This window comes from Saccopteryx bilineata, chromosome 2 (assembly GCF_036850765.1).
Source record: "Saccopteryx bilineata isolate mSacBil1 chromosome 2, mSacBil1_pri_phased_curated, whole genome shotgun sequence".
In the NCBI taxonomy this organism is placed as follows: Eukaryota; Metazoa; Chordata; class Mammalia; order Chiroptera; family Emballonuridae; genus Saccopteryx; species Saccopteryx bilineata.
The window spans coordinates 60773312-60779777 of record NC_089491.1 but is presented as its reverse complement, the minus strand read 5'-3'; the positions used below and the strand labels follow the sequence as shown (position 1 = coordinate 60779777).

Sequence of the window (6466 nt, the reverse complement as noted above, 5' to 3'; positions counted from 1 at the left end):
CAATGGAGCCTTGGCTGCAGGAGGGAAAGAAAGAGATAGAGAGAAAGGAGAAGGGGAAGGGTGGAGAAACAGATGGGCACTTCTCCTGTGTGCCCTGGCTGGGAATTGAACCCAGGACATCTACCACTGAGCCAACCAGCCAGGGTCAGTGATCACCACTTTTTAAACTGGCCAGAGGTCACCCACCAGCGTGGATATGAAAAACCCACCCTCAGAATCTGACAGCATAAGAAGCGGCTTGACATCGCCCCCTGGTGGGCAGAGCGTCGCCCCTGGTGGGCGTGCCGGGTGGATCCCAGTCGGGCGCATGCGGGAGTCTGTCTGACTGTCTCTCCCTGTTTCCAGCTTCAGAAAAATGAAAAAAAAAAAAAAAAGCGGCTTGAGCCAGTGTCAGCCCAGCTTGGGGCCAGACTAACTGGAATTCCTAATCTTGTTCTGCACTCTTTTGGAAAAGCTACTGAATTCCTCTTTAATTTTCATGTCTGAATTGGGGGCAGTGATTCTCCAGGGCTATGAAGATTAAATGAAATTAGGTAATGAATAGAGACAGCCTACCGAGGTGTGATACAGAGGAGGGAGTCAGTTCTCACCTTCATTTTGCTGTGGTGGCTGTGCTGCAACCCTCAGAATTCTCTTACTCATTCTCTCCTCTACCCCTTTATTCCACCCATGGTAACAAGAACCACTTAATGAGCTGGAGGGCTACAATGTGGATGAACCCTGAAAACATTATGGTAAGGACAAGAAGCCAATCACAAAGGACCGCATACTGTATGGCTCCATTGGCGTTGTTTGTGCAGAGAAGGCAACTCTATACGAGTTCATGCCTTCCTAGGGCTGGGGTGTTGGGGGGGTGGGGTATAAGGAGCGACTGTTAATGGATACGGGGTTTTTGGGGGTGATGAAAACATTTTAAAATTGATGTAGTTGCACAACTCTCAATATGCCAAAAGCCATTGAATTGTACACTTTAAATGGGCAAATTTTATGACATGTGAATTACACCTCAGAAAAGTTGTTATTTTAAAGATGTCCTGGCAGGAAGATGAGATAGAGGAGGAAGTAGGGATAGAAAGAACTACAAGTAGCAGAGAGAAAGGGCTACATTCGGGGTACAGGTCTAGTACAGCAATGAGCAGCAAAGGGCCTCCACTTCAGTCCTGGCTCAGCCTCCTACCAGCCGTGTGACCTGGAAAAGCCCCGCCCCTCCACCCCTCTGTGCTCTGCTGCCTCATTAAGAAGTCAAATAAAATGAAATAACTATAAGGAGGTAAACAAGATGACCTAGGGTCTCTTTTTCATCTAAAAGTCTACAATTTGTGCTCGCTTCGGCAGCACATATACTAAAATTGGAACGATACAGAGAAGATTAGCATGGCCCCTGCGCAAGGATGACACGCAAATTCGTAAAGTGTTCCATAAAAAAAAAAAAAGTCTACAATTTGTCTCCCGCCTCAGCTGGGGTGGGGGGCGGGGTGAGAGGAAGCGAGAGAGAGAGGTGGAAAGCAGAGATCCTCACCGGCGCTGTCCCCTCCTCTGTGCCCTGCTCTGCACCCTGCCCTCCCCTTGAACTCTGGGCCTCTGTTCAGCTTCCCCCAACCCTGGAAGTTCATGTGTGCAGGGGGAGTGTGAGAGTTGGTCCGGTCAGGGTCAGAAGGCGATCTGAACAGGAGCTACCCTTGCTGATATTATTCTGTTTTCTAGTAGAGATTATAGACCTTGGAAAGGAAGCAACTCGGAAAAATAAGTATAGATTCAAGGTAAACTATCCAGGCAGAGAGGTGGTTTTCCATCCTATTTAAGGATAAAATTAATTAAAGTTCATTAGCATCTTTTAATATACGATAGTGAGGTATACTCAAGTATGTGCGTTGTCATTTGTTATCGTAAAAGAGTAATGAATGTACCAGTTTAGTGGCATCAGGTACACTCCCATTGTTGTGCAACCATCAGCACCATCCAGCTCTATTTTTAAATTTGTAAATTGAAGTATAACAAACATAAAGTGCAAGAATCCTGTGCCTCCCTATGTGAATTTTTACATTTGCATATACCAGCCATCTAAATCAAAACACAGACCATTTATAGCACTCCAGAAGGCTCTCTCTGACTCGCCCTCGGAAATTACATTTTAAGATTTTTTTTTTTTTTGCTAGCTTTAACTCTTTGATTGAAAACAAAACAAAACAAAACAAAACATGATTCTTTAAGAACTTAGGTGGTTTTGCAAATTGCATAGTCGGTATCTTAATGTTTCATTCCTAACGGTTCAAGTCCCAGTGTACTTGGGCAGGAAGGCACTGTGCTAGGACAGTGAACACACTGTTCTTCAGAAGGTCTGTCCAGGGCCAGTTCACCACTGAAACAGTCACATTGGAACGTGCTCTAAATTCTCACTGCAGACGGGACAAAGGCGACAACCTTTCTGCTAAACTGAATGCAAGGATATTTTCTACTTGCTGCCAGGTAATTTATTGGGTAAGGCATCCAAACACGTGCTCCCTCAATGACATCAAAATGTCAGCTGGTTCTGTAGCTGACATAGATATATACAAAAGATAGCCTAGCCACGTTACCATTCTGTAGCAGAAGCTAAAAGCTAAACGACATTTCTATCAGCCTATGGGTTTTTGTTTCTTTTTTTAGATTTTAACTTCAAATTAAATTTAATTTTTATTGGGCCATTATTGACATATAACATATTAGTTTCAGGTGAATAACATGATGATTCAAAATATGTATATATCATGAAATAATCACTACAAGAGTTCTAGTTCACACCCATCACCACACAGTTACACTTTTATTTTTCTGGTGATGAGAACTTTCAGATCTGCTCTCCTAGCAACTTTCAAATATACAATATTGTTAACTGTAGTCACCGTGCTGTACATTATAGCCCAAGGAGATGTTTATTTTATAACTGAAAGCTGATATCTTTTGACCACCTTCACCCATTTTTTTCAATATTTAAATCTGCACTTTTTGTATATGGAGGCAGAAGCCGAGGACTTACAGTATAATTCATCAACTAATTAAAGCAGCCAGTGGGAAACTAGGGAAAATACTACAGCTGATGAAGGAAACTTGAAAAGGAAAAATTGGAGAAGGATCATATTAATCCCAGAGAGAGGAAGAGATCACCAGTTCTATTCAGGAAATCCAGAAGAAGGCAAAAACAAACAAAAAAAATATATCCTGCAAATTTGGCTCCCTGCGTGTTTCACCTTCACATGAAGCCCTGTTAAAGCTCACATGTTTTATTCACCACTGTCTCTTCTGAGCTCAACACAAGTGCCTGGCACAGTTAAGAGCCAGGAAGCATATAAGTGAAATCATCTATTTGTCTTTCTCTGAGTTATTTCACTAAGCCTAATACCCTTTAGGGCAGTGGTCCCCAACCCCCAGGCCGCGGACTGGTACTGGTCGGCAGGTAAAGAATAAATAACTTACATTATTTCCGTTTTATTTACATTTAAGTCTGAACGGTGTTTTATTTTTAAAAAATGACCAGATTTCCTCTGTTACATCCGTCTTAAGACTCACTCTTGACGCTTGTCTAGGTCACATGATACGTTTATCCGTCCCACCCTAAAGGCCGATCCGTGAAAATATTTTCTGACATTAAACTGGTCCGTGGCCCAAAAAAGATTGGGGACCACTGCCCTAGGGCCATCCAAGCGGTTGCAAATATTCATTATTTTTTATGGCCAAGTAGTATTCTGCTGTATATATGTACCACAGCTTTTTTTTTTTTTATATCTACTCCATATGTGAAATCTAAAGAACAAAATAAACAAAACTGAAACAGACTCATAGACACGGAGAGTAAACTGGCGCTTCCCAAAGGGTAGCGGGTTGGGGGCCTGGGTGATAAAGGTGAAGAGATTAAGCGTTATAAATAAAATAGGAAGTTACAAAATAGTCACAGGTATGTAAAGTACAGCTTAGGGAATGTAGTCAATAATATTGGGATGACTGTGCATGGCGCCAGGTGGGCACTAGAAGTATGGAGGGGGAACCCTATGTGAAGTATCTGATTGTTTAAACACTAAACTGTACACCTGAAACCAATACAAAATAAAATTGAAAGTAAATTATAAAAAAAAAAAAAATTTTTTTAATGACCAGGAAAGCAAAAATGAACATAGCTAAAAAGGCCTATTACTAACTGGAGGAAATGGCCAGGACAGGGAAAGGAGGAGGCATGGAGGAAGAGTCAGCAGGGAGTAGTCACCTACTCAGAATGACATGTAGAGGGATGCTTCCCAGGGCAGGCCCGAGGGAAAAGAAGAAAGTAAACCTTAGGGGAATTGTTTTGTTTTTTTGTTTTCTTTTTTAAGCAAAGAAACACAAGAAAAAAAAAATGTAGTATGTTAACTAGACCTATTGTGGAGATCATTTCACAATCTTTACAATTATTGAATCATTATATTGTGTACCTGAAACTACAAGATAATCTAAAATAATATAATACAGTATAATATGTTATATGCCAATTGTGTGTTGATTATTTTTTTTTTAAATCAAGGGAAGTAAACTCTTAGAAGGAATGGGGCAGAATTGCCAAGAGAGTATGAGGAAACCCCTTTTATTTAAATCAATAGTACTATAGTCGTGGAGTCTATCTCACTGTGATTTTGATTTTCATTTTCCTAATGTGACTACTCATGTTAAGTATCTTTTTAGGTACTGATTAATTATGTCTTCATCATCTTTGCTGAAATAGCCAACTAATTTGCTTGTTTTTAAAGAAGTTATTTGTCTTTTTATGAATGAGTTTTAAGAGTTTTAACTCTGGATACAAGTCCTTTTTCAAACATGTGATATGAAAATATTTCCACCCAGACTGAGACTTGTCTTTTTATTTTCTTAATGGTGTTTGGAAGTTTAAAAATTTTGCATTTAAAAAAAAATTTATTTACTGATTTTAGAGAGAGAGGGAGAGAGAGAAAGAAATATTGATGTGTTGTTTCACTTATGCATTCATTGGTTGATTCCTGTTTGTGGCCTAACTGGGAATGAACCCATAACCTTGGTGTATCAGGATGAGCCTCTCTACCTGGCCAGGGAGAAAAGTTTTGAATTTTGATCAAGTAGAATTTTTTCTGTTATGGATTGTGCTTTTAGAGTGTTCTAGCTCATAACTCTTTGCCTCCCTAGCCCAAAGGAAGACCTGCTTTATACAGTTGGAGAAGGGAGGTTAAGTTGCTTGCTATAGGAGGCATGATTTTATGTATTAATGTGATTTTACAACTAGCTTTCTGAATGTTTTTTTTTTTCTTTTGTGACAGAGACAGAGAGAGGAACACATTGGGACAGACAGGAAGAGAGAGAGATGAGAAGCATTGATTCTTCATTGCGGCTTCTTAGTCTCCTTAGTTGTTCATTGACTGCTTTCTCATATGTGCCTTGACCGGGAGTCTACAGCAGAGTGAGTGACCCCTCGCTCAAGCCAGTGACCTTGGGCTCAAGCCAGCGACCTTGGACTTCAAGCCAGTGACCTTTGGGCTCAAACCAGCAACCAGGGGTCATATCTACGATCCCACTCTCAAGCCAGTGCCTCTGTGCTCAAGTCGGCGACCTTGGGATTTCAAACCTGGGTTTTCTGCATCCCAGTCCAACACTCTATCCACTGCACCACCGCCTGGTTAGGCTCTAAATGTTTTTTGAGGTTTTTGAGTACATATTTGATGAGAAATCATTTAAATTTGGTAACCATTTCATAATAAGAACAGTAATAGCTAACATTAATTGAACACTCAGTTCCAGGCACTTGGCTGAATTCCTTAAATGAATGAATCTCACCTAATCCTCATACCATACCTGTGAAGTAAGCACTGTTACTATTACTGTTTAAAAGTAGGGGAATTGAGGCACTGAGAGGATAAGTGAAGTAGTCAAGTAGGGTTGTAACTGAGGTAGTCTGAATTGAAAGCCATTCTCAATCCCTCCATAGTGGGCACGCCCAAACATCTGTCCAGAATTCCAGTGAGCCTTGCCTGACTGGACTGTGCAAAGCACAAGCCTCTTTATTCTCAGCTACTTCTTAGGAGCTAGCTGTGGGATCAATAAGTCTTAAGTGATATTTAGGGGCATAAAGAAGGTCTTTGCCTATACAAAAGTTTTCTTCACTAGCCCTCTATGGCACCTGGAAGTTTGCCTTACAGAGTCATTTGTTTTGGGTTCAAGCAATTGCTCAGCAGCATGCTTGGTGAAATTGATCTCAGCATAACATATATCTGAATGTGTGCCTTGTCATTCTGAATGATTATAAACTCCGAGATGATTGAGATCATGCTTTATTTTGCATGTGTTTTGCAATTTGGACCTCTGGGCTTCTGGTCTGTGGGGCTTTATTTGTGGGAAAGGCAAACTGGCCTGAGGGTATACATGTTTCTGCTGCCGCCGGACATCCCCAAGGGTATTAATACACTGCTCACAAAAATTAGGGGATATTTCAAAA

General features: G+C 40.9%; 1 non-coding gene across 1 annotated transcript; it reads left to right on the top strand.

Moving 5' to 3' along the window:
• Positions 1-1319: 1319 nt before the first annotated feature.
• On the top strand, positions 1320-1426 carry LOC136327890 (U6 spliceosomal RNA). Its single transcript, XR_010729949.1, has one exon. It is a non-coding gene; the product is annotated as a U6 spliceosomal RNA (small nuclear RNA).
• The last annotated feature ends 5040 nt before the right edge of the window (positions 1427-6466 follow it).